At 50.7% G+C, this 27565-nt stretch overlaps 10 non-coding genes and 3 pseudogenes across 10 annotated transcripts; 8 read left to right on the plus strand and 5 right to left on the minus strand.

The window, feature by feature from the left end:
• Nucleotides 1–200: 200 nt before the first annotated feature.
• Nucleotides 201–393, plus strand: LOC137503492 (U2 spliceosomal RNA). Its single transcript, XR_011019175.1, has one exon. It is a non-coding gene; the product is annotated as a U2 spliceosomal RNA (small nuclear RNA).
• Nucleotides 394–1254: 861 nt separating this feature from the next.
• Nucleotides 1255–1416, minus strand: LOC137503469 (U1 spliceosomal RNA). Its single transcript, XR_011019152.1, has one exon. It is a non-coding gene; the product is annotated as a U1 spliceosomal RNA (small nuclear RNA).
• A 591-nt stretch (nucleotides 1417–2007) lies between these two features.
• On the plus strand, nucleotides 2008–2165 carry LOC137503510 (U2 spliceosomal RNA; annotated as a pseudogene).
• Nucleotides 2166–8075: 5910 nt separating this feature from the next.
• LOC137503497 (U2 spliceosomal RNA) lies at nucleotides 8076–8263 on the plus strand. Its single transcript, XR_011019180.1, has one exon. It is a non-coding gene; the product is annotated as a U2 spliceosomal RNA (small nuclear RNA).
• An 848-nt stretch (nucleotides 8264–9111) lies between these two features.
• Nucleotides 9112–9273, minus strand: LOC137503470 (U1 spliceosomal RNA). The gene has a single exon (XR_011019153.1). It is a non-coding gene; the product is annotated as a U1 spliceosomal RNA (small nuclear RNA).
• Nucleotides 9274–9864: 591 nt separating this feature from the next.
• On the plus strand, nucleotides 9865–10057 carry LOC137503493 (U2 spliceosomal RNA). Its single transcript, XR_011019176.1, has one exon. It is a non-coding gene; the product is annotated as a U2 spliceosomal RNA (small nuclear RNA).
• An 855-nt stretch (nucleotides 10058–10912) lies between these two features.
• Nucleotides 10913–11074, minus strand: LOC137503471 (U1 spliceosomal RNA). Its single transcript, XR_011019154.1, has one exon. It is a non-coding gene; the product is annotated as a U1 spliceosomal RNA (small nuclear RNA).
• Nucleotides 11075–14474: 3400 nt separating this feature from the next.
• On the plus strand, nucleotides 14475–14667 carry LOC137503495 (U2 spliceosomal RNA). Its single transcript, XR_011019178.1, has one exon. It is a non-coding gene; the product is annotated as a U2 spliceosomal RNA (small nuclear RNA).
• An 852-nt stretch (nucleotides 14668–15519) lies between these two features.
• On the minus strand, nucleotides 15520–15681 carry LOC137503473 (U1 spliceosomal RNA). Its single transcript, XR_011019156.1, has one exon. It is a non-coding gene; the product is annotated as a U1 spliceosomal RNA (small nuclear RNA).
• Nucleotides 15682–16272: 591 nt separating this feature from the next.
• LOC137503511 (U2 spliceosomal RNA) lies at nucleotides 16273–16430 on the plus strand (annotated as a pseudogene).
• A 5910-nt stretch (nucleotides 16431–22340) lies between these two features.
• On the plus strand, nucleotides 22341–22528 carry LOC137503498 (U2 spliceosomal RNA). The gene has a single exon (XR_011019181.1). It is a non-coding gene; the product is annotated as a U2 spliceosomal RNA (small nuclear RNA).
• Nucleotides 22529–23380: 852 nt separating this feature from the next.
• On the minus strand, nucleotides 23381–23542 carry LOC137503474 (U1 spliceosomal RNA). Its single transcript, XR_011019157.1, has one exon. It is a non-coding gene; the product is annotated as a U1 spliceosomal RNA (small nuclear RNA).
• Nucleotides 23543–24133: 591 nt separating this feature from the next.
• Nucleotides 24134–24291, plus strand: LOC137503512 (U2 spliceosomal RNA; annotated as a pseudogene).
• The last annotated feature ends 3274 nt before the right edge of the window (nucleotides 24292–27565 follow it).

A 27565-nucleotide genomic window follows, 5' to 3' on the forward strand; every position in this document is an offset into this window, starting at 1 on the left:
CTATGCGATGCCGTGTGACCTTGGGACTATTGCTCAACTACCACCCCTAGCGCCTCCACAAGCCCAAGACGATACAAAGAGTACTACAAGTTTCCCGCCAATTTCTACTTTCGCAACGTCCTTCCGGGGTAAGATGGCGTGTGTACCTCGCCTAGGCACCCCTTTGGACTACTATCAAACGCTTTTTGCGTCGCGACGCTATCGCTTCTCGGCCTCTTGGCTAAGATCAAAGTGTAGTATCTGTTCTTATCAGCTTAATATCTGATACGTCGTGCATCGCACGACCAGAATATTAAACTTATTTTTGGAAATCGACGGAGTGCTAGGGGCTTGCTCCACCTCTGTCACGGGTTGGCCCGGCATTGCAGTACAGTCGGGATCGGCCCACCCTAAAAGAAAAAAGCAAAAATAAGTTCAATATTCTGGTACTTGTTCATTTTATTACTTGTTTATTAAAATGTTGTATTATAATAATGTTGTATTATAATAATAATAATAATATTATTATTATTATGTATCGATGTAAGATATGTACTGTGGCCTATGTCTTTGTTTATTTCCTTGTATGTTTGTTGGTCTGACTTTTTTCTCACTACTGTAATGTTAAACACGTATTCTGTGTACCCTAATTATTATAATGTTATGTATATATGTATGTATGTATGTATGTATGTAATAATAAAATATGTATGTTTGTGGTTGTTTTTCATTGTCACCACTCCTGCCCTCAAGCTCTTGTGGGTAAGTCACCAAATAATAATAATAATAATAATTATTATTATTATTATTATTATTATTATAATAATAAGAAGAAGCTCTTGTAATGGTCGCGGACATAGGTTCATACTTATTTATGCATGTATGTCTGTCTCTCCGTCTCTCTCTGTGTGTGTGTGTGTGTGTGTGTGTGAGAGAGAGAGAGAGAGACGTTTACCTTGCAGGGGAAGACAAAATAGTCAAAACACTCGTCCCTATCGGAATAGTCAGTAAAGTGGGAGGGAGGATGTATTTCTTTCTTTTTCTTTTTTTTTTTTTTTTTAAGGGTAACCCCCGCTCTGCTACGTTATGAGAAAGGACCTTTCCGTAACTTAGCAACAGGAGTATACCCTCATGCACCGTACAGCTCAAGGACATTGTTCGGAAGTTTCAGCAAAACAAGGGAAAGTGTAAAAATCACAAGCTTTATTTCTCTTCACTAAACAATTACCAAAACGAACCCCTTCGTCACAAATTTTTGTTTCTTTACTAAAAAGTCCGGGACAGCGCGAACGCAGTCCCGACTACCAAAAATTACGCGCCCGAGATACCCACATTTGGGGTATTCGCAGGGGTCAACCCAAGCGAAGTGCAATGCAAGGGCCTCACCCTGGGGGAACCGCCTTGTTGATCACGGTAACCCCTACGCCAGGTAAGTATGACGAGCCCCGGTTATACGACTTGCCAAACCTATAAGGGGCCGCATATCGACAGGGGGAGCCTACAGCCTCTCCTCTATGCCCCATTTTACCAACGGTCAAAAGCGGCGACTTCCCTCGGACGAACACCACTACCCTGCACTTTCGGTTCAAACTACTCGCAGCCCTCTCCATCTCGACACTCGGTTCACTGCTACCCCTGAGTATGGCGTCAAATGGGCCTAGGCAACGGACCACGCCGTCCGCACCTCTGCTTCCTCAAACCGCCAACAGAGCGCGCGGGTGTCACAAACAGTCAAATGGGACAGGCTCCTTTCTTCTTCTCCTCAGCAGATGGCTCCTCACGCAACTCTCGGACGCCATTCTACCCTTACCTGTACTACTACTCCGCACTATGCGATGCCGTGTGACCTTGGGACTATTGCTCAACTACCACCCCTAGCGCCTCCACAAGCCCAAGACGATACAAAGAGTACTACAAGTTTCCCGCCAATTTCTACTTTCGCAACGTCCTTCCGGGGTAAGATGGCGTGTGTACCTCGCCTAGGCACCCCTTTGGACTACTATCAAACGCTTTTTGCGTCGCGACGCTATCGCTTCTCGGCCTCTTGGCTAAGATCAAAGTGTAGTATCTGTTCTTATCAGCTTAATTTTGTGACCCTGAATAAGCAGGAAAAGCAGGGTTCTCGCTTTTCGAGCTGAGTATTGGGCTGATAGGGACTGCGCTCGCTTGGGTTGCTAAGAACGATTAGCGATCTAACGTGTGGTTCGCCTGCCACCAGGAGCGTGCCAATGATCTGGCCACTGCGGGCTTAGTGACGACCTAGCCCGCGCTTATCAAGGTCCAGTGAGGCGGCCAAGGCTCCTGGTGGTTGAGGGTCTCACCCTAGGGCTGCCCACATAGTTTAGTGGAGTGCGAGTGAGTGTGTGTGTGAGTGCGGGAGTGAGTGCGGGAGTGGTAGGGGGAGTGATAGGTGAGTGAGTGCGAGTGTGACTGAGGGCTCCTAAGCGGCCCGGGTGGTCCAGTGGTGCACCGGCCCGGGTAGTTTAGGGGGCTGAGTGGAAGTAGTTGAGTACGAGTGTGGGAGTGGCAGGGGGAGTGGACGGTGTGTGAATCCGGGTGCGAGCAAGAGTCCTAGGCGGCTCGGGTGGTCCAGTGGTGCGACGGCCCGAGTGGCTTAGGGGACCGTGTGTACCTGAGAGTGTGTGGGATTGCGTGGGATTGATTGTACCTGAACGCGTGTGTGCCTGTGAGTGTGTGGGATAGTGTGGGATTGCGTGGGATTGATTGTACCTGAACGCGTGTGTACCTGAGAGTGTGTGGGATAGTGTGGGATTGCGTGGGATAGTGTGGGACTGCGTGTAATTGATTGTACCTGAATGCGTGTGTGCCTGTGAGTGTGTGGGATAGTGTGGGATTGCGTGGGATAGTGTGGGATTGCGTGGGATTGATTGTACCTGATTGTACCTGAATGCGTGTGTGCCTGTGAGTGTATGGGATAGTGTGGGATTGCGTGGGATAGTGTGGGATTGCGTGGGATTGATTGTACCTGAACGTGTGAGTCCGAGCGCTGAAGTGGGACTGCGTGTTAGTGGCACTGTGTGTGAGCAACAGGTGTGGGATTGTGCAGACCTGATAGAACGAGTATCTGCGAGTGCTGATACCTGTGCTGTAGTGTGATCAGTGTGTGTGTGTGGTCCATCAAATATACGGTCGACTGTCATGGACAGAGTGAGCGGTGGCATTATGAATGCTAACTCGGACTCGGGTGAGTGCTCGGGTGTGGCCGGTGCGGGGGCGTCCCCCAGTCTGTCTGGCAGGCTCAGTCACGCGGATTCTACCCCTGCTTCGCCCCCGGGTCTGAACGCCGATGCTTCTGTTTTTCTGCCTGTTTCAGGTGCGGAGAAGTTTATCGGCTCCCAGCTTCACGTCATGCTGCCGTACACAACGGGAAAGTGGCCATGTCCGACCTGCACTGCGCCGCAGAAATCCTTTAAGAGATACGAAGATCTGGTCAAACACGTCAAGAAATTTCATGTGGTGCAGGGAGGGTCATTGGACGTCATCTTTGAGTGCTGCGACCTGGTGTTTCAGACATCGAAGAATCGTTACGCAAAAAAGTTGGTCAGCAAGCACTGGGAGGCAAAACATCCAGACGAGCCCATTTCATCGGATGCTCCAGCCAGGTGCCGTCTCACCATCTTCGACGCTGCAACTACGCCTGGTACCCCTCCTCGCCGATCTTTCCTGTCTACACTTCGAAGGATCCTTACACCCACACGTCCTTCCCAGACAGTCCCAACCGTAGTCGTACCATCACCCCCAGGCTCTCCGACAAGTGTAGGAATTCCAGCCAGCCTCCCAGGGCAGTCAACCTCCAGTGGCCAACTCCAAGAAGCGCCAACTGCATGCGCCGATGCTACACGTGAGCAAGAAGGACGCCGCCCTTCCACCTCAGGCGACGTCGAGGATCAAACCGCGATGCTTGGAACCCTTCCCCAGAGTTCATCCACCCCTCTCAGCCATTCTCGCATCCCTACTAACCCCTCCCCCACTCCGACAATCCTCGCCCCTGTCTCTCCAACACCCCCAAGCATCCCAACATCGGACTCTGCATCGGCCTACCCTCCCGACCACCAGACTTCTGGCGACTGTCCCCAAGGAGCACCATCAGCCGACTACGACCCGGACCTTCCTTGCGGCGGAGATGTGAGCCCAACGTCACCGAATGAAGCCCAGACCACAGGAACCCAGCACCCCACGACTCATGACGCACGAGCACCACCGAGCGCCTCAACACCGAGTGAGCCCCACGAATACAACACGACATTGACGACGACGGCTACGACTGGCGATCACGGCAGCCTACCTGTGGTAGAAAGCAACGCCCAAGACGCCTCCAGCCAACACGACAACTCACAGAACGGCCGTACCAACCTGAGCCGATTCCAGCAAGAATGGCTGGACGTCTTCAGCACGATTGAGAATTGGGAAGGCTTCGAGAAAGCCTGCGAAGACCTTACTGAGGCCGTCCGTAGGATCACTTCTAAACCTACCACCACTGCGGACGAGCCAAGGGAATTGGGAAATCGTCAGACAGCTCGGAATCCGACCAATCGACGTCGACGCAGAGGAGCGCCGCAATTCGACCCACAGGAGGCTGCCAAGATACAGCGTCTCTACAGAACCGACCGCAGGAAGGCAATGAGGCAGATCCTCAAGCAGGAGTCTCCCTTCTGTAAGGCCCCAAACGAAGAGCTGGAGTTGCACTTCGTGGGAATACATCGGGCCAGGGATGGCTGCAACGATCCGGCACCGGTGGCTAAGCCGACGCTACCAAGGATTGAGGACTCCATCGTTATTGACGACATTTCGCCAGACGAGGTAGCATCAAAACTGGCAAAGGCAGCTAACACCGCGCCTGGACCTGACGCCATTACCTACTCTAACTGGCGCCAGGTTGACAAGAATGGAGTACTGCTAGCCACCGTATTCAACTGGTGCCTCAAATTCGAAAGGGTCCCGTCGTCCTGGAAACAGAGTAGGACGGTCCTAATCTTCAAGAAAGGGAACCAGGACGACCTATCCAACTGGAGGCCCATCGCCCTCTCCAACACCCTAGGGAAGATCTACTGCGCCATCCTTGCTCAAAGGCTGGGAAGAATCGCCGCCGACAACAACATCATCTCCCCAGCCCAGAAGGGATTCATGCCTGTTGAGGGTTGCCTAGAGCACAACTTCGTCCTGCAAGAGATCCTCGTGGATGCGAGAAGAAATGGAAAGGAAGTCGTAGTCGCTTGGCTCGACCTTGCCAATGCCTTTTCATCTGTGCCCCATCCTACCATCTTTAGGGCACTTGAGGAAATTGGAATAGGTCCCCAATTCCTGAACATCGTCAGGGACCTCTACACAGGAAGCTCCACGAGGATCAGATCAGCAACTGGTGAGACGAACCCCATCCCCTTCGACGCGGGAGTTAGGCAGGGCTGCCCATTGTCGCCGATCCTTTTTAACTTCGTTATGGAGTTCCTCCTACGAACAGCTTCTTCCACCGAGGGATATACCCTAAGAGGTCACACCACCTCCATCCTAGCGTTTGCCGATGACATAGCTCTTGTGGCCAAGTCACCGGCCAGCATGAAGACCTTGCTGGATAGAGTGGGCACTACGGCTAATTGGCTTGGTCTCCAATTTAAACCGCAGAAATGCGCGTCATTGCACATCAGGAAGAAGGCCGCTGCAGACACCGCATTCAACATCGGCGGAGGAGCCATGAGGATTCTTCGCGACGGAGACCCCTACCAACACCTTGGGGTCCCTACCGGGTTGCGCATCGACCAGACGCCGAACGACGCCATTCTGCGAATCGAGAGCGAAGTCGACGCCATTCTTGAAAGCCTCTTGGCGCCTTGGCAAAAGCTCGATGCCCTGCGAACTTTTATCCACCCGCAGCTCGAGTTTACGCTGAGGACGTCAAGAGTGAAGAAGACGCTCTTCTACCAGCTTGATCGCAAAATCAAGAATGGAGCCAAGGCCACTCTTAAACTTCCACAGCGTGCTAGCCCAGAGGTGGTGTACCTCCCAACGCGACAAGGTGGAGCAGGACTACCTCCACTGGCAGACATCGCTGACTTAGCAGCCATCAACCACGTCTTCAGGCTGCTAAGTTCTCCAGATGCGAACATCGCCAGACTGGCGCTGGGAGGACTCCAGACGGCTGTGAGGAAGAGGATCGGAAAGGATCCTACGCCGGGGGAGATGGCAACCTACCTCTCCGGGTCCATGGAGGAGCCTTTCAACAGGGACTCCGGAGATGTGGGGACACTATGGTCCCACGCGAGATCCGCGACTCGGCGACTTCAAGCTCGGATCCCAGGACTTCGGTGGGGATGGGCGGATACCTTGAAGAGATGGGAGCTCCATCTTCCCCATCCCGAAAAATCCACCAGCGTAGCCGATCAGCAATCGCGTCGTGACATGGCGGCAATCTTACGGAACTGCTTGACGGAGCACTACCGAAACAAGCTAGCCCAGAAACCAGACCAGGGCAAAGTCGTGCGAACCTCGTCCCAGAATGCAGCATCAAACCATTTTATGCAGTATGGTAAATATACGAGGTTCGCCGACTGGAACTTCATCCACCGTGCCCGGCTAGGAGTGCTCCCACTCAACGGTTGCCGTAGATTCGACAATGGAAGGAACGACCGACGGTGCCGGAAGTGTGGTGATCCAGCAGAGACCACGGCACACGTACTTAACCATTGCCGCCCCCACTACGTAACTTTCCAACGAAGACACGACGCGATCCTGGAAAGACTTGCGAAGGCTGTTCCCTTGAGAACTGGAACCTGCAGGAAGAACCAGCAAGTCCCTTTCCAGGAGCTGATTGGATCAGGCCCAGGCGACATCCCCGAGGACATCAAGACCCTCAGGCCTGACCTCGTCGTCATCAACGAGAGCAGTAAGACAGTAGCCATCGTCGACGTCACTATTCCATTTGAAGACGGATACCAGTCATTGCAGAAGGCTCGTGACCTGAAGATCACGAAGTACGAGCCAACTGCCAAACTACTACGGGACGCTGGCTACACTGTCAAACTTGAGGCTTTTGTCGTGGGCTCACTCGGCACCTGGGACGGCGCCAACACCAGGGCCATTCACTGTCTGGGCATCTCCAAGACCTACGCTAGGATGATGGCCAATCTCTGCGTGTCCGACTCGATTAGATGGTCAAGGGACATCTACATTGAGCATGTTACGGGACATCGCCAATACACCTAAGGCGTCTGCGGCGGAGTGCAGTGTAGTGACTGTGTGTGCGTGTGCCTTGTGAAGTGTAGTGTAAAGAACACACAACTGTTCAACTGCACAATTGCTCAAATGTTATTACTGTGTCCTTGTCTCGAGTGTTTTATTATCATATTATTTACATATTAATTGTAGCTGGGTATTATTATGCAATATCGTAGTGAGTGAATGTTATGCGTGCTAGTGTAGGTTGAGTGGAGACGGACGAATCTGAGAGCGCCAGGCCTAGATTGACTTAAATATTGTCTGTAAATAGCTAGGTAATCACCAGTAACTCAGTTCACTGAATAATTAGGACTCTATGTAATCACCTCGCATATTTTATTGTGGATTATAGGAATGAGTGATTGAGAGAATGGGGGGATGATGACAGTGCCACACACTAGCTTAATGTACACCAGGCCAACCACCTGTCACTCTCTGGAAGGGCCCAACTAACGTATTAACTGATAGGCACTAAGTGGGCGGAACCTTTACCCTTACCCCCTTCCCCCTTAGGCCTGTAAGGGGTCCCATTGAATGGGTGGGAGAACGTTGGGCATCTCCCAGTTGAGATGTTTAGTTACACCACCTTGTTAATAACTTACGGCACTGGCACCACCCTAGTATGAACATAGATGAATGGTGATGATTGTTGATGTAAGGATGCGGCGTGTGCCTAGTTCCTGGGTTAGACCCCAAATTATCATTAGATCGTAAGTTCAAGCGAGCCACACGGCCATGTATTCACTAACAAGCCAGTTAAGCTTAATCATAATAGTAATACTATCTTATTGTAATGTGCTATAATACCATAAGTCAAACTATGTATGCCAGTCCTGAAAACTCTGTAATTGCTTAAACTGCTATGTAATGATTTTAAAGTATTTAATAAAAAACATTTTATCTGTTCTTATCAGCTTAATATCTGATACGTCGTGCATCGCACGACCAGAATATTAAACTTATTTTTGGAAATCGACGGAGTGCTAGGGGCTTGCTCCACCTCTGTCACGGGTTGGCCCGGCATTGCAGTACAGTCGGGATCGGCCCACCCTAAAAGAAAAAAGCAAAAATAAGTTCAATATTCTGGTACTTGTTCATTTTATTACTTGTTTATTAAAATGTTGTATTATAATAATAATAATAATATTATTATTATTATGTATCGATGTAAGATATGTACTGTGGCCTATGTCTTTGTTTATTTCCTTGTATGTTTGTTGGTCTGACTTTTTTCTCACTACTGTAATGTTAAACACGTATTCTGTGTACCCTAATTATTATAATGTTATGTATATATGTATGTATGTATGTATGTATGTATGTATGTAATAATAAAATATGTATGTTTGTGGTTGTTTTTCATTGTCACCACTCCTGCCCTCAAGCTCTTGTGGGTAAGTCACCAAATAATAATAATAATAATAATAATTATTATTATTATTATTATTATAATAATAAGAAGAAGCTCTTGTAATGGTCGCGGACATAGGTTCATACTTATTTATGCATGTATGTCTGTCTCTCCGTCTCTCTCTGTGTGTGTGTGTGTGTGTGTGTGAGAGAGAGAGAGAGAGACGTTTACCTTGCAGGGGAAGACAAAATAGTCAAAACACTCGTCCCTATCGGAATAGTCAGTAAAGTGGGAGGGAGGATGTATTTCTTTCTTTTTCTTTTTTTTTTTTTTTTTAAGGGTAACCCCCGCTCTGCTACGTTATGAGAAAGGACCTTTCCGTAACTTAGCAACAGGAGTATACCCTCATGCACCGTACAGCTCAAGGACATTGTTCGGAAGTTTCAGCAAAACAAGGGAAAGTGTAAAAATCACAAGCTTTATTTCTCTTCACTAAACAATTACCAAAACGAACCCCTTCGTCACAAATTTTTGTTTCTTTACTAAAAAGTCCGGGACAGCGCGAACGCAGTCCCGACTACCAAAAATTACGCGCCCGAGATACCCACATTTGGGGTATTCGCAGGGGTCAACCCAAGCGAAGTGCAATGCAAGGGCCTCACCCTGGGGGAACCGCCTTGTTGATCACGGTAACCCCTACGCCAGGTAAGTATGACGAGCCCCGGTTATACGACTTGCCAAACCTATAAGGGGCCGCATATCGACAGGGGGAGCCTACAGCCTCTCCTCTATGCCCCATTTTACCAACGGTCAAAAGCGGCGACTTCCCTCGGACGAACACCACTACCCTGCACTTTCGGTTCAAACTACTCGCAGCCCTCTCCATCTCGACACTCGGTTCACTGCTACCCCTGAGTATGGCGTCAAATGGGCCTAGGCAACGGACCACGCCGTCCGCACCTCTGCTTCCTCAAACCGCCAACAGAGCGCGCGGGTGTCACAAACAGTCAAATGGGACAGGCTCCTTTCTTCTTCTCCTCAGCAGATGGCTCCTCACGCAACTCTCGGACGCCATTCTACCCTTACCTGTACTACTACTCCGCACTATGCGATGCCGTGTGACCTTGGGACTATTGCTCAACTACCACCCCTAGCGCCTCCACAAGCCCAAGACGATACAAAGAGTACTACAAGTTTCCCGCCAATTTCTACTTTCGCAACGTCCTTCCGGGGTAAGATGGCGTGTGTACCTCGCCTAGGCACCCCTTTGGACTACTATCAAACGCTTTTTGCGTCGCGACGCTATCGCTTCTCGGCCTCTTGGCTAAGATCAAAGTGTAGTATCTGTTCTTATCAGCTTAATATCTGATACGTCGTGCATCGCACGACCAGAATATTAAACTTATTTTTGGAAATCGACGGAGTGCTAGGGGCTTGCTCCACCTCTGTCACGGGTTGGCCCGGCATTGCAGTACAGTCGGGATCGGCCCACCCTAAAAGAAAAAAGCAAAAATAAGTTCAATATTCTGGTACTTGTTCATTTTATTACTTGTTTATTAAAATGTTGTATTATAATAATAATAATAATATTATTATTATTATGTATCGATGTAAGATATGTACTGTGGCCTATGTCTTTGTTTATTTCCTTGTATGTTTGTTGGTCTGACTTTTTTCTCACTACTGTAATGTTAAACACGTATTCTGTGTACCCTAATTATTATAATGTTATGTATATATGTATGTATGTATGTATGTATGTATGTATGTATGTAATAATAAAATATGTATGTTTGTGGTTGTTTTTCATTGTCACCACTCCTGCCCTCAAGCTCTTGTGGGTAAGTCACCAAATAATAATAATAATAATAATAATAATTATTATTATTATTATTATTATAATAATAAGAAGAAGCTCTTGTAATGGTCGCGGACATAGGTTCATACTTATTTATGCATGTATGTCTGTCTCTCCGTCTCTCTCTGTGTGTGTGTGTGTGTGTGTGTGAGAGAGAGAGAGAGAGACGTTTACCTTGCAGGGGAAGACAAAATAGTCAAAACACTCGTCCCTATCGGAATAGTCAGTAAAGTGGGAGGGAGGATGTATTTCTTTCTTTTTCTTTTTTTTTTTTTTTTTAAGGGTAACCCCCGCTCTGCTACGTTATGAGAAAGGACCTTTCCGTAACTTAGCAACAGGAGTATACCCTCATGCACCGTACAGCTCAAGGACATTGTTCGGAAGTTTCAGCAAAACAAGGGAAAGTGTAAAAATCACAAGCTTTATTTCTCTTCACTAAACAATTACCAAAACGAACCCCTTCGTCACAAATTTTTGTTTCTTTACTAAAAAGTCCGGGACAGCGCGAACGCAGTCCCGACTACCAAAAATTACGCGCCCGAGATACCCACATTTGGGGTATTCGCAGGGGTCAACCCAAGCGAAGTGCAATGCAAGGGCCTCACCCTGGGGGAACCGCCTTGTTGATCACGGTAACCCCTACGCCAGGTAAGTATGACGAGCCCCGGTTATACGACTTGCCAAACCTATAAGGGGCCGCATATCGACAGGGGGAGCCTACAGCCTCTCCTCTATGCCCCATTTTACCAACGGTCAAAAGCGGCGACTTCCCTCGGACGAACACCACTACCCTGCACTTTCGGTTCAAACTACTCGCAGCCCTCTCCATCTCGACACTCGGTTCACTGCTACCCCTGAGTATGGCGTCAAATGGGCCTAGGCAACGGACCACGCCGTCCGCACCTCTGCTTCCTCAAACCGCCAACAGAGCGCGCGGGTGTCACAAACAGTCAAATGGGACAGGCTCCTTTCTTCTTCTCCTCAGCAGATGGCTCCTCACGCAACTCTCGGACGCCATTCTACCCTTACCTGTACTACTACTCCGCACTATGCGATGCCGTGTGACCTTGGGACTATTGCTCAACTACCACCCCTAGCGCCTCCACAAGCCCAAGACGATACAAAGAGTACTACAAGTTTCCCGCCAATTTCTACTTTCGCAACGTCCTTCCGGGGTAAGATGGCGTGTGTACCTCGCCTAGGCACCCCTTTGGACTACTATCAAACGCTTTTTGCGTCGCGACGCCATCTCCTCGCCAGCCAGCGATTCTCACCAGCCAGCGCTTCCTAGCGACCCGGAGAAGAACCGCCAGCCAGCGACATCCACCCGGCAGAGCAACCTAGTGGAGCAGCAGGTACCACCTCTCCAACACCGGTAAGCTGCCTCTTTCTTTTTCTCTCCGTCCAGCGAGGGCCCCTACACCGTAAGCCGGTGCGACTCCCCAGTGGAGTTTAAAAAAGCATACGGACAGGTGGACGAAGCGGCACTCGAGGGGTTTCACCCCAGGACTGTTTGGTTTGGTGTAGGGGCCCACGGAGGGCAGCTAGAGGTGTCTCCCGGCTCGACTGGGAGCACCCACCGACCTCCAGGAGTGCCAACACCTAGTAGCACTAACAAGTGACAGACATTTAGATCTAGAGATAAGAAGCGCAAATAGCAGTGCTGAAAATAGTGCATAGTGCTAGTGCCATACAGTGCTAAGTGAACTAATTAACATCAGTGTACAGTGCACTGTGACTGAATAACTATTTTTACTGAGTGGACAAGATGGATATAAGCACGGCAGTTACTTCCACCACTACCTACACCACTACGACCACCACCATCTCCCAAGCCGGCATGGACCAGCTTTTATACAGCCAAGCACATAACTCAGTAATGTGCCCAACCAGCTCAAGCACTAGATACCACCAACTACCCATAAATCCAGCTCCTACCCGTGAGTCCTCCCACCCAGTATCCAAGCGACACCTCACCAGCCCCTCAGACAACAGTGAACCTAGAACCAAAATTCAAGCGACAGAACAGGAAATCATCAGGAACAACCCCCCCCCTCCCCCACCCATTACCTTTACCAACCAAGAACCCTCCGCCCCCCTCTCCGGTGCAAGACGACCCATTTCCAACTCCCGGACCCTTCAAAAACCCCCCACTGGAACCCACGCCTTTCTTATCAAGGAACCAGCTCCAGAATTTAAAAACCCCCAAAAAATCTTTGCCAAACTTCTACATTTTAACTTCCAACGAGAAGAAATCGCCGATATTCGTCCAACAAACAACGGGGTCATCCTCAAGCTCATAGGGGAGGACGCCGCACGACGGCTCATGGGCTCAGTGGGTGCAGCCCAATTCGGCTCATCCGAACCCCTGAAACCCCTATCCCCACCCACAATAAAAAACCCACCCGCACCACCTCGTCACAGCTTACTAAGCTGCGTAATCCGTGGGGTGGACCCCGACATCCCAGACGATGTGATAGTCCAAGAACTAAACGAGGAAGGTATCCCCGTCCAAAAAGCATTCAGAATAAAAAACAACACGGGGCCCACCTACATGGTAAGAATCTTGCTCCCAACCTCCCAGGATGTCGACCGAGTACTAACTAATGGAGTATCTATTTTTAGACACCACCATCGGGTGGAACCCTCCCGAGCACCAGCGCCCCAACCCATCCGATGTGAGCGCTGCCTGTCATATAATAAGCATGACACAGCACACTGCAACTCCGTAAAACCAGTGTGCAGCCACTGCTCACAGCAGCACACCACCTCCCGATGCCCAAACACCCAGCTCCCCCCGAAATGTAACACCTGCGGAGAACCCCACCCCACCTACTCCCTCAAGTGCAAATCCCGCCCTCAACCACCCGAAAACCGCCCAGAATTAGTAGCCCCATTCCGCACCATAGACCCCCCTACCCCATCAAACCAGTCCCTCTTCCCTCCCCCATCCCTCGAGGACATAATCCGTTTTGTAGCTCTATCCCTCATGAACATCCACCCATACCACAGACCACTGGTCATAGCCCAACTCCAGGCAGCAGCCAATCAAACCCTTAACGCCCACTTCCAACCCACCCACTCCGGACTGAATACCCACTTCCACTTCACCCGGCTTGAAACATTAGTATAAGAAGCACCCACAAACTACCCGAGTAAAAATCTTCCCACTACACCAACCCTAGGCTAGCACTCCCACCCATCATCGCTCCCACACCCCCACCCGATGGCGGCAACACGTAACGAAGATAAGCTGTGACACCCCACCCGCCACAGAATTACCGTCACCCCAACCCTTGTAACCCCTAATCCTACCCAAACCACAACCCAACCAACCTCTCCCCAATTAAAGCCCCACGAGCCCTCGTCGGACCCCTCCCCCTCATAACAGAAGTATACAATACATGTACTAATACTTTTCTCATATGTTTCAGAAGGAGAGCACCCCCAACAAAAAGCAAGAAGATATTATTGTAAAATTTAAATTAAAACCAGAAAATGTAATTAAGACAAAACATGTAAATATCTATGTCAACAACCATGTAAATATCCATGTAAATATCCATGTAAATATCCATGTAAATATCAAGAATCTGTAAATAATGTAAATCATGTAAAATAAGTAAAGCATCTATTGTAAATATCCTGACAGCCCCCCAATAAACTTAAACAATCAAACCGGGGGCAAGGGATATATTTCCATTTTTTAACTGTAAAAACAATACGCTGGAAACAAATCTCTTACCCAACAGCAAGAAGACCGGAAGCATCCAAACAAGACTTATAATGTTCAAAAAGCAAATGTAAAAACACCAAAATTGTAAATTGTAATTATTCTGTACAAAATGGAAAATCAATAAATACTTAGCCAAGAGGTCGAAACCCCCTCCCAACTCCTTCACAGAATCAAACCTATCCCCCCCGCCCACAAACCTAATCAATCCTCCAAACCCGCCAAATCTCCTGGCCAGAGAGAAGGCGTTACCTTCTAGGTGGCCCGCCCCTCCCCTTCGGGGAGGGGAATGAAAACTTTCCCCTAGTCCTAGTCGCGACGCTATCGCTTCTCGGCCTCTTGGCTAAGATCAAAGTGTAGTATCTGTTCTTATCAGCTTAATATCTGATACGTCGTGCATCGCACGACCAGAATATTAAACTTATTTTTGGAAATCGACGGAGTGCTAGGGGCTTGCTCCACCTCTGTCACGGGTTGGCCCGGCATTGCAGTACAGTCGGGATCGGCCCACCCTAAAAGAAAAAAGCAAAAATAAGTTCAATATTCTGGTACTTGTTCATTTTATTACTTGTTTATTAAAATGTTGTATTATAATAATAATAATAATATTATTATTATTATGTATCGATGTAAGATATGTACTGTGGCCTATGTCTTTGTTTATTTCCTTGTATGTTTGTTGGTCTGACTTTTTTCTCACTACTGTAATGTTAAACACGTATTCTGTGTACCCTAATTATTATAATGTTATGTATATATGTATGTATGTATGTATGTATGTATGTATGTATGTAATAATAAAATATGTATGTTTGTGGTTGTTTTTCATTGTCACCACTCCTGCCCTCAAGCTCTTGTGGGTAAGTCACCAAATAATAATAATAATAATAATAATTATTATTATTATTATTATTATAATAATAAGAAGAAGCTCTTGTAATGGTCGCGGACATAGGTTCATACTTATTTATGCATGTATGTCTGTCTCTCCGTCTCTCTCTGTGTGTGTGTGTGTGTGTGTGTGAGAGAGAGAGAGAGAGACGTTTACCTTGCAGGGGAAGACAAAATAGTCAAAACACTCGTCCCTATCGGAATAGTCAGTAAAGTGGGAGGGAGGATGTATTTCTTTCTTTTTCTTTTTTTTTTTTTTTTTAAGGGTAACCCCCGCTCTGCTACGTTATGAGAAAGGACCTTTCCGTAACTTAGCAACAGGAGTATACCCTCATGCACCGTACAGCTCAAGGACATTGTTCGGAAGTTTCAGCAAAACAAGGGAAAGTGTAAAAATCACAAGCTTTATTTCTCTTCACTAAACAATTACCAAAACGAACCCCTTCGTCACAAATTTTTGTTTCTTTACTAAAAAGTCCGGGACAGCGCGAACGCAGTCCCGACTACCAAAAATTACGCGCCCGAGATACCCACATTTGGGGTATTCGCAGGGGTCAACCCAAGCGAAGTGCAATGCAAGGGCCTCACCCTGGGGGAACCGCCTTGTTGATCACGGTAACCCCTACGCCAGGTAAGTATGACGAGCCCCGGTTATACGACTTGCCAAACCTATAAGGGGCCGCATATCGACAGGGGGAGCCTACAGCCTCTCCTCTATGCCCCATTTTACCAACGGTCAAAAGCGGCGACTTCCCTCGGACGAACACCACTACCCTGCACTTTCGGTTCAAACTACTCGCAGCCCTCTCCATCTCGACACTCGGTTCACTGCTACCCCTGAGTATGGCGTCAAATGGGCCTAGGCAACGGACCACGCCGTCCGCACCTCTGCTTCCTCAAACCGCCAACAGAGCGCGCGGGTGTCACAAACAGTCAAATGGGACAGGCTCCTTTCTTCTTCTCCTCAGCAGATGGCTCCTCACGCAACTCTCGGACGCCATTCTACCCTTACCTGTACTACTACTCCGCACTATGCGATGCCGTGTGACCTTGGGACTATTGCTCAACTACCACCCCTAGCGCCTCCACAAGCCCAAGACGATACAAAGAGTACTACAAGTTTCCCGCCAATTTCTACTTTCGCAACGTCCTTCCGGGGTAAGATGGCGTGTGTACCTCGCCTAGGCACCCCTTTGGACTACTATCAAACGCTTTTTGCGTCGCGACGCTATCGCTTCTCGGCCTCTTGGCTAAGATCAAAGTGTAGTATCTGTTCTTATCAGCTTAATTTTGTGACCCTGAATAAGCAGGAAAAGCAGGGTTCTCGCTTTTCGAGCTGAGTATTGGGCTGATAGGGACTGCGCTCGCTTGGGTTGCTAAGAACGATTAGCGATCTAACGTGTGGTTCGCCTGCCACCAGGAGCGTGCCAATGATCTGGCCACTGCGGGCTTAGTGACGACCTAGCCCGCGCTTATCAAGGTCCAGTGAGGCGGCCAAGGCTCCTGGTGGTTGAGGGTCTCACCCTAGGGCTGCCCACATAGTTTAGTGGAGTGCGAGTGAGTGTGTGTGTGAGTGCGGGAGTGAGTGCGGGAGTGGTAGGGGGAGTGATAGGTGAGTGAGTGCGAGTGTGACTGAGGGCTCCTAAGCGGCCCGGGTGGTCCAGTGGTGCACCGGCCCGGGTAGTTTAGGGGGCTGAGTGGAAGTAGTTGAGTACGAGTGTGGGAGTGGCAGGGGGAGTGGACGGTGTGTGAATCCGGGTGCGAGCAAGAGTCCTAGGCGGCTCGGGTGGTCCAGTGGTGCGACGGCCCGAGTGGCTTAGGGGACCGTGTGTACCTGAGAGTGTGTGGGATTGCGTGGGATTGATTGTACCTGAACGCGTGTGTGCCTGTGAGTGTGTGGGATAGTGTGGGATTGCGTGGGATTGATTGTACCTGAACGCGTGTGTACCTGAGAGTGTGTGGGATAGTGTGGGATTGCGTGGGATAGTGTGGGACTGCGTGTAATTGATTGTACCTGAATGCGTGTGTGCCTGTGAGTGTGTGGGATAGTGTGGGATTGCGTGGGATAGTGTGGGATTGCGTGGGATTGATTGTACCTGATTGTACCTGAATGCGTGTGTGCCTGTGAGTGTATGGGATAGTGTGGGATTGCGTGGGATAGTGTGGGATTGCGTGGGATTGATTGTACCTGAACGTGTGAGTCCGAGCGCTGAAGTGGGACTGCGTGTTAGTGGCACTGTGTGTGAGCAACAGGTGTGGGATTGTGCAGACCTGATAGAACGAGTATCTGCGAGTGCTGATACCTGTGCTGTAGTGTGATCAGTGTGTGTGTGTGGTCCATCAAATATACGGTCGACTGTCATGGACAGAGTGAGCGGTGGCATTATGAATGCTAACTCGGACTCGGGTGAGTGCTCGGGTGTGGCCGGTGCGGGGGCGTCCCCCAGTCTGTCTGGCAGGCTCAGTCACGCGGATTCTACCCCTGCTTCGCCCCCGGGTCTGAACGCCGATGCTTCTGTTTTTCTGCCTGTTTCAGGTGCGGAGAAGTTTATCGGCTCCCAGCTTCACGTCATGCTGCCGTACACAACGGGAAAGTGGCCATGTCCGACCTGCACTGCGCCGCAGAAATCCTTTAAGAGATACGAAGATCTGGTCAAACACGTCAAGAAATTTCATGTGGTGCAGGGAGGGTCATTGGACGTCATCTTTGAGTGCTGCGACCTGGTGTTTCAGACATCGAAGAATCGTTACGCAAAAAAGTTGGTCAGCAAGCACTGGGAGGCAAAACATCCAGACGAGCCCATTTCATCGGATGCTCCAGCCAGGTGCCGTCTCACCATCTTCGACGCTGCAACTACGCCTGGTACCCCTCCTCGCCGATCTTTCCTGTCTACACTTCGAAGGATCCTTACACCCACACGTCCTTCCCAGACAGTCCCAACCGTAGTCGTACCATCACCCCCAGGCTCTCCGACAAGTGTAGGAATTCCAGCCAGCCTCCCAGGGCAGTCAACCTCCAGTGGCCAACTCCAAGAAGCGCCAACTGCATGCGCCGATGCTACACGTGAGCAAGAAGGACGCCGCCCTTCCACCTCAGGTGACGTCGAGGATCAAACCGCGATGCTTGGAACCCTTCCCCAGAGTTCATCCACCCCTCTCAGCCATTCTCGCATCCCTACTAACCCCTCCCCCACTCCGACAATCCTCGCCCCTGTCTCTCCAACACCCCCAAGCATCCCAACATCGGACTCTGCATCGGCCTACCCTCCCGACCACCAGACTTCTGGCGACTGTCCCCAAGGAGCACCATCAGCCGACTACGACCCGGACCTTCCTTGCGGCGGAGATGTGAGCCCAACGTCACCGAATGAAGCCCAGACCACAGGAACCCAGCACCCCACGACTCATGACGCACGAGCACCACCGAGCGCCTCAACACCGAGTGAGCCCCACGAATACAACACGACATTGACGACGACGGCTACGACTGGCGATCACGGCAGCCTACCTGTGGTAGAAAGCAACGCCCAAGACGCCTCCAGCCAACACGACAACTCACAGAACGGCCGTACCAACCTGAGCCGATTCCAGCAAGAATGGCTGGACGTCTTCAGCACGATTGAGAATTGGGAAGGCTTCGAGAAAGCCTGCGAAGACCTTACTGAGGCCGTCCGTAGGATCACTTCTAAACCTACCACCACTGCGGACGAGCCAAGGGAATTGGGAAATCGTCAGACAGCTCGGAATCCGACCAATCGACGTCGACGCAGAGGAGCGCCGCAATTCGACCCACAGGAGGCTGCCAAGATACAGCGTCTCTACAGAACCGACCGCAGGAAGGCAATGAGGCAGATCCTCAAGCAGGAGTCTCCCTTCTGTAAGGCCCCAAACGAAGAGCTGGAGTTGCACTTCGTGGGAATACATCGGGCCAGGGATGGCTGCAACGATCCGGCACCGGTGGCTAAGCCGACGCTACCAAGGATTGAGGACTCCATCGTTATTGACGACATTTCGCCAGACGAGGTAGCATCAAAACTGGCAAAGGCAGCTAACACCGCGCCTGGACCTGACGCCATTACCTACTCTAACTGGCGCCAGGTTGACAAGAATGGAGTACTGCTAGCCACCGTATTCAACTGGTGCCTCAAATTCGAAAGGGTCCCGTCGTCCTGGAAACAGAGTAGGACGGTCCTAATCTTCAAGAAAGGGAACCAGGACGACCTATCCAACTGGAGGCCCATCGCCCTCTCCAACACCCTAGGGAAGATCTACTGCGCCATCCTTGCTCAAAGGCTGGGAAGAATCGCCGCCGACAACAACATCATCTCCCCAGCCCAGAAGGGATTCATGCCTGTTGAGGGTTGCCTAGAGCACAACTTCGTCCTGCAAGAGATCCTCGTGGATGCGAGAAGAAATGGAAAGGAAGTCGTAGTCGCTTGGCTCGACCTTGCCAATGCCTTTTCATCTGTGCCCCATCCTACCATCTTTAGGGCACTTGAGGAAATTGGAATAGGTCCCCAATTCCTGAACATCGTCAGGGACCTCTACACAGGAAGCTCCACGAGGATCAGATCAGCAACTGGTGAGACGAACCCCATCCCCTTCGACGCGGGAGTTAGGCAGGGCTGCCCATTGTCGCCGATCCTTTTTAACTTCGTTATGGAGTTCCTCCTACGAACAGCTTCTTCCACCGAGGGATATACCCTAAGAGGTCACACCACCTCCATCCTAGCGTTTGCCGATGACATAGCTCTTGTGGCCAAGTCACCGGCCAGCATGAAGACCTTGCTGGATAGAGTGGGCACTACGGCTAATTGGCTTGGTCTCCAATTTAAACCGCAGAAATGCGCGTCATTGCACATCAGGAAGAAGGCCGCTGCAGACACCGCATTCAACATCGGCGGAGGAGCCATGAGGATTCTTCGCGACGGAGACCCCTACCAACACCTTGGGGTCCCTACCGGGTTGCGCATCGACCAGACGCCGAACGACGCCATTCTGCGAATCGAGAGCGAAGTCGACGCCATTCTTGAAAGCCTCTTGGCGCCTTGGCAAAAGCTCGATGCCCTGCGAACTTTTATCCACCCGCAGCTCGAGTTTACGCTGAGGACGTCAAGAGTGAAGAAGACGCTCTTCTACCAGCTTGATCGCAAAATCAAGAATGGAGCCAAGGCCACTCTTAAACTTCCACAGCGTGCTAGCCCAGAGGTGGTGTACCTCCCAACGCGACAAGGTGGAGCAGGACTACCTCCACTGGCAGACATCGCTGACTTAGCAGCCATCAACCACGTCTTCAGGCTGCTAAGTTCTCCAGATGCGAACATCGCCAGACTGGCGCTGGGAGGACTCCAGACGGCTGTGAGGAAGAGGATCGGAAAGGATCCTACGCCGGGGGAGATGGCAACCTACCTCTCCGGGTCCATGGAGGAGCCTTTCAACAGGGACTCCGGAGATGTGGGGACACTATGGTCCCACGCGAGATCCGCGACTCGGCGACTTCAAGCTCGGATCCCAGGACTTCGGTGGGGATGGGCGGATACCTTGAAGAGATGGGAGCTCCATCTTCCCCATCCCGAAAAATCCACCAGCGTAGCCGATCAGCAATCGCGTCGTGACATGGCGGCAATCTTACGGAACTGCTTGACGGAGCACTACCGAAACAAGCTAGCCCAGAAACCAGACCAGGGCAAAGTCGTGCGAACCTCGTCCCAGAATGCAGCATCAAACCATTTTATGCAGTATGGTAAATATACGAGGTTCGCCGACTGGAACTTCATCCACCGTGCCCGGCTAGGAGTGCTCCCACTCAACGGTTGCCGTAGATTCGACAATGGAAGGAACGACCGACGGTGCCGGAAGTGTGGTGATCCAGCAGAGACCACGGCACACGTACTTAACCATTGCCGCCCCCACTACGTAACTTTCCAACGAAGACACGACGCGATCCTGGAAAGACTTGCGAAGGCTGTTCCCTTGAGAACTGGAACCTGCAGGAAGAACCAGCAAGTCCCTTTCCAGGAGCTGATTGGATCAGGCCCAGGCGACATCCCCGAGGACATCAAGACCCTCAGGCCTGACCTCGTCGTCATCAACGAGAGCAGTAAGACAGTAGCCATCGTCGACGTCACTATTCCATTTGAAGACGGATACCAGTCATTGCAGAAGGCTCGTGACCTGAAGATCACGAAGTACGAGCCAACTGCCAAACTACTACGGGACGCTGGCTACACTGTCAAACTTGAGGCTTTTGTCGTGGGCTCACTCGGCACCTGGGACGGCGCCAACACCAGGGCCATTCACTGTCTGGGCATCTCCAAGACCTACGCTAGGATGATGGCCAATCTCTGCGTGTCCGACTCGATTAGATGGTCAAGGGACATCTACATTGAGCATGTTACGGGACATCGCCAATACACCTAAGGCGTCTGCGGCGGAGTGCAGTGTAGTGACTGTGTGTGCGTGTGCCTTGTGAAGTGTAGTGTAAAGAACACACAACTGTTCAACTGCACAATTGCTCAAATGTTATTACTGTGTCCTTGTCTCGAGTGTTTTATTATCATATTATTTACATATTAATTGTAGCTGGGTATTATTATGCAATATCGTAGTGAGTGAATGTTATGCGTGCTAGTGTAGGTTGAGTGGAGACGGACGAATCTGAGAGCGCCAGGCCTAGATTGACTTAAATATTGTCTGTAAATAGCTAGGTAATCACCAGTAACTCAGTTCACTGAATAATTAGGACTCTATGTAATCACCTCGCATATTTTATTGTGGATTATAGGAATGAGTGATTGAGAGAATGGGGGGATGATGACAGTGCCACACACTAGCTTAATGTACACCAGGCCAACCACCTGTCACTCTCTGGAAGGGCCCAACTAACGTATTAACTGATAGGCACTAAGTGGGCGGAACCTTTACCCTTACCCCCTTCCCCCTTAGGCCTGTAAGGGGTCCCATTGAATGGGTGGGAGAACGTTGGGCATCTCCCAGTTGAGATGTTTAGTTACACCACCTTGTTAATAACTTACGGCACTGGCACCACCCTAGTATGAACATAGATGAATGGTGATGATTGTTGATGTAAGGATGCGGCGTGTGCCTAGTTCCTGGGTTAGACCCCAAATTATCATTAGATCGTAAGTTCAAGCGAGCCACACGGCCATGTATTCACTAACAAGCCAGTTAAGCTTAATCATAATAGTAATACTATCTTATTGTAATGTGCTATAATACCATAAGTCAAACTATGTATGCCAGTCCTGAAAACTCTGTAATTGCTTAAACTGCTATGTAATGATTTTAAAGTATTTAATAAAAAACATTTTATCTGTTCTTATCAGCTTAATATCTGATACGTCGTGCATCGCACGACCAGAATATTAAACTTATTTTTGGAAATCGACGGAGTGCTAGGGGCTTGCTCCACCTCTGTCACGGGTTGGCCCGGCATTGCAGTACAGTCGGGATCGGCCCACCCTAAAAGAAAAAAGCAAAAATAAGTTCAATATTCTGGTACTTGTTCATTTTATTACTTGTTTATTAAAATGTTGTATTATAATAATAATAATAATATTATTATTATTATGTATCGATGTAAGATATGTACTGTGGCCTATGTCTTTGTTTATTTCCTTGTATGTTTGTTGGTCTGACTTTTTTCTCACTACTGTAATGTTAAACACGTATTCTGTGTACCCTAATTATTATAATGTTATGTATATATGTATGTATGTATGTATGTATGTATGTATGTATGTAATAATAAAATATGTATGTTTGTGGTTGTTTTTCATTGTCACCACTCCTGCCCTCAAGCTCTTGTGGGTAAGTCACCAAATAATAATAATAATAATAATAATTATTATTATTATTATTATTATAATAATAAGAAGAAGCTCTTGTAATGGTCGCGGACATAGGTTCATACTTATTTATGCATGTATGTCTGTCTCTCCGTCTCTCTCTGTGTGTGTGTGTGTGTGTGTGTGAGAGAGAGAGAGAGAGACGTTTACCTTGCAGGGGAAGACAAAATAGTCAAAACACTCGTCCCTATCGGAATAGTCAGTAAAGTGGGAGGGAGGATGTATTTCTTTCTTTTTCTTTTTTTTTTTTTTTTTAAGGGTAACCCCCGCTCTGCTACGTTATGAGAAAGGACCTTTCCGTAACTTAGCAACAGGAGTATACCCTCATGCACCGTACAGCTCAAGGACATTGTTCGGAAGTTTCAGCAAAACAAGGGAAAGTGTAAAAATCACAAGCTTTATTTCTCTTCACTAAACAATTACCAAAACGAACCCCTTCGTCACAAATTTTTGTTTCTTTACTAAAAAGTCCGGGACAGCGCGAACGCAGTCCCGACTACCAAAAATTACGCGCCCGAGATACCCACATTTGGGGTATTCGCAGGGGTCAACCCAAGCGAAGTGCAATGCAAGGGCCTCACCCTGGGGGAACCGCCTTGTTGATCACGGTAACCCCTACGCCAGGTAAGTATGACGAGCCCCGGTTATACGACTTGCCAAACCTATAAGGGGCCGCATATCGACAGGGGGAGCCTACAGCCTCTCCTCTATGCCCCATTTTACCAACGGTCAAAAGCGGCGACTTCCCTCGGACGAACACCACTACCCTGCACTTTCGGTTCAAACTACTCGCAGCCCTCTCCATCTCGACACTCGGTTCACTGCTACCCCTGAGTATGGCGTCAAATGGGCCTAGGCAACGGACCACGCCGTCCGCACCTCTGCTTCCTCAAACCGCCAACAGAGCGCGCGGGTGTCACAAACAGTCAAATGGGACAGGCTCCTTTCTTCTTCTCCTCAGCAGATGGCTCCTCACGCAACTCTCGGACGCCATTCTACCCTTACCTGTACTACTACTCCGCACTATGCGATGCCGTGTGACCTTGGGACTATTGCTCAACTACCACCCCTAGCGCCTCCACAAGCCCAAGACGATACAAAGAGTACTACAAGTTTCCCGCCAATTTCTACTTTCGCAACGTCCTTCCGGGGTAAGATGGCGTGTGTACCTCGCCTAGGCACCCCTTTGGACTACTATCAAACGCTTTTTGCGTCGCGACGCTATCGCTTCTCGGCCTCTTGGCTAAGATCAAAGTGTAGTATCTGTTCTTATCAGCTTAATTTTGTGTCCCTGAATAAGCAGGAAAAGCAGGGTTCTCGCTTTTTGAGCTGAGTATTGGGCTGATAGGGACAGCGCTCGCTTGGGTTGCTAAGAACGATTAGCGATCTAACGTGTGGTTCGCCTGCCACCAGGAGCGTGCCAATGATCTGGCCACTGCGGGCTTAGTGACGACCTAGCCCGCGCTTATCAAGGTCCAGTGAGGCGGCCAAGGCTCCTGGTGGTTGAGGGTCTCACCCTAGGGCTGCCCACATAGTTTAGTGGAGTGCGAGTGAGTGTGTGTGTGAGTGCGGGAGTGAGTGCGAGAGTGGTAGGGGGAGTGAGAGGTGAGTGAGTGCGAGTGTGACTGAGGGCTCCTAAGCGGCCCGGGTGGTCCAGTGGTGCACCGGCCCGGGTAGTTTAGGGGACTGAGTGGAAGTAGTTGAGTACGAGTGTGGGAGTGGCAGGGGGAGTGGACGGTGTGTGAATCCGGGTGCGAGCAAGAGTCCTAGGCGGCTCGGGTGGTCCAGTGGTGTGACGGCCCGAGTGGTTTAGGGGACTGAGTTGAGTGAGTGCGCGGGAGCGAGAGTGAGTGCGTGTCTGAGTGTGATTGAGGACCCTTAGGCGGTCCGGGTGGTACAGTGGTACGCCGGCCCGGGTGGCTCAGGGGTGCGAGTGCTAGTGAGTGTGCACGAGCGTGAGAGGCTGCGAGTCCGAGTTGTGTGAAGGTCCCGGCGGCACGTGTGGTCCAGTGGCTTGGGTGCGGTGCGAGTGCGAGCGTGCGTGTGGTGTGCACGGGAGCGACTGTTGAGTGTGCGGTATGGACAGCATGAGGAGCTTTGAGGGCGAACTGGGTGAGGGCCTGGATGTGAGCGGTGCGGGGACGGTCCCCAGTCTGCGTGGCAGGCCCAGTCACCATACCTCCACCCCGGTACCTCGCCCTGACACGGACCCGGATGCTGCTGTATTTGTGCCTGTTGCAGGTGGAGAACAGCGCGTCGGCTCACGGATAGTCTTCCAGCTCCCATACACCACCACTAGATGGCTCTGTCCAGCATGCACTGCGCCGCAGAAGACGTTTAAGCGCCAGGAGGATCTTATCAAACACACCAAGAAGTTTCACCTGGCGCGAGGATGCACTCTGGAGGTGGTCTTTGAATGCTGTGGCCTGCAGTTCTCTACATCTACCAACCGATATGCCAAGAAGCAGGCCAACAAGCACTGGGGGGAGAAACATCCAGACCAGTCTATTGACTCTGTCGCACAGGGGAGGTGTCGCCTCACCATCTACGGCGACACCGAGAGAACTTACGCAACGCCTGGTCCCTCTCCCCGACGTTCGATTCCATCTACTCCACCAACCATCCGTGCATCCCCACGTCCTGCCCCGCCAGTCCTTTCCACCTCTACACCACTACCCCCAGGCAGACCACGGCCAAGGAGAGCCCCCACCAACCCCCCAGCACCGACCTCCGCCAACCGCCGCCAGAGTGAGTCGCCACTAGAGGTAGACCAGCCGCAACGCCGAGAGGAACGTCGCTCCACCACCCGCAGCGACGCAGTGATTCAGCGTGAGTTGCCTGACCACCCTTCCGAGAAGATATCTCCTGTCAGCAACCACTCTTATATCCTGTCTACCCAGGCTCCTCCCCCGGCTATCCCTGCCTCTGTCCGACCGATACCCTCAGGCACCTCATCGGAAACAACAGCACGGTCGGATCCTCCTGGCGGGAACAACCTGGAGGCCCAGACGCCCACCCCCGGCAAGGACTACCTACCTGATGGAGATCCAGGTACCCCACCGCCGGACACCGCCCAGACTGTCGACCAGCATTTCAGCCCGGAGACCCGCAACGCCTCGACACCGAGCGAGCCCCACCGACACGACGACGCCACCATGACGACGACGACGACGACGACAACGGCGACGACTGGCAGTAATCTCGGCTTCCGAGGAGAAGAACTTGGCACCCCCAGCGCTATTGACCACGATCCCGTCACTACGACTAATGAGCAAGACAACGACGCTTCCATGACTGGCAACCACCAGCTTAGCCAGTTCCAGACAGAATGGCTGGATAGATTTAATGGGATCAGCAACTGGGATGAGTTCGAGATAGCTTGCGAAGACCTCGTTGCAGCCGTTCGCAGCGCTACCACTAAACCTGCTACTGCTGCGAATGTGCGGAATGACGGGAATCAACGGCCGAATCGAAACCAACCGAATCGCCAGCGACGAAGAGCGGTGCCACAGTTCGACCCCGAGGAAGCAGCAAGAATACAGCGCCTCTACCGGCAAGACCGAAGGAAAGCCATGAGAAAAATCCTCGACCAGGAGTCTCCCTTCTGTGCGGCCCCCAAAGAAGAGCTAGAGTCGCACTTCGTGGGAGTCCACCGGGCCAGGGATGGCTGCAATGATGAGGCACCAGCGGCTGTACCAACTCTGCCAAAACTAGAAGACTCCATCACCATGGATGACATCACTCCGGAGGAAGTCATGTCGAAACTATCCAAGGCACCCAACACCGCACCTGGGCCAGATGCCATCACCTACTTGAACTGGCGCCAGATGGATAAGAATGGAGTCCTCCTAGCTGCTGTGTACAACATCTGCCTCAAACACTCGAAGGTCCCGTCGTCCTGGAAACAGAGCAAGACCGTCCTCATATTCAAGAAGGGGAACCAGGACGACCTGTCAAATTGGAGGCCTATAGCGTTGTCCAACACCATTGGCAAACTATATTGCGCCATCCTCGCTGTCAGGCTGGGGAGAATTGCGGCTGATAACAACATCATCTCCCCAGCCCAGAAGGGATTCATGCCGGTCGAGGGTTGCATGGAGCATAACTTCGTGTTGCAAGAGATCCTCGTGGATGCTCGACGTAACGGGAAGGAAGTCACAGTCGCCTGGCTGGACCTGGCCAACGCCTTCTCGTCAGTGCCTCACAACACCATCCTGAAGGCACTGAAGGATATCAACGTCGGCCCACATCTGCTGGATATTGTGAAAGACCTCTACACCGACAGCACCACGAGGATCAGATCCACTTCGGGGGAGACCGACTCCATACCGTTCAACGCCGGAGTCAGACAGGGGTGCCCACTGTCACCCATTCTTTTCAACATTGTGATGGAGTACCTCTTGCGTACAGCACCTTCCACCGAGGGATACACCATCAGGGGATATACTACCTCCATACTGGCCTTCGCCGATGACATCACTCTTGTGGCTAAGTCGGCGGAGAGCATGAACATCCTGCTAGACAGGGTTGGCACTACGGCGAGGTGGCTTGGCCTGCAGTTCAAGCCGCAGAAATGTGCGTCCCTCCACATCCGCAAGAAGAAGGCCGCCAACACCGAGTTCCTCATCAACGGGGGAGCCATGAGAGTCCTCCAC

This window comes from Anabrus simplex, unplaced genomic scaffold (assembly GCF_040414725.1).
Source record: "Anabrus simplex isolate iqAnaSimp1 unplaced genomic scaffold, ASM4041472v1 ctg00000130.1, whole genome shotgun sequence".
Lineage (NCBI taxonomy): Eukaryota > Metazoa > Arthropoda > Insecta > Orthoptera > Tettigoniidae > Anabrus > Anabrus simplex.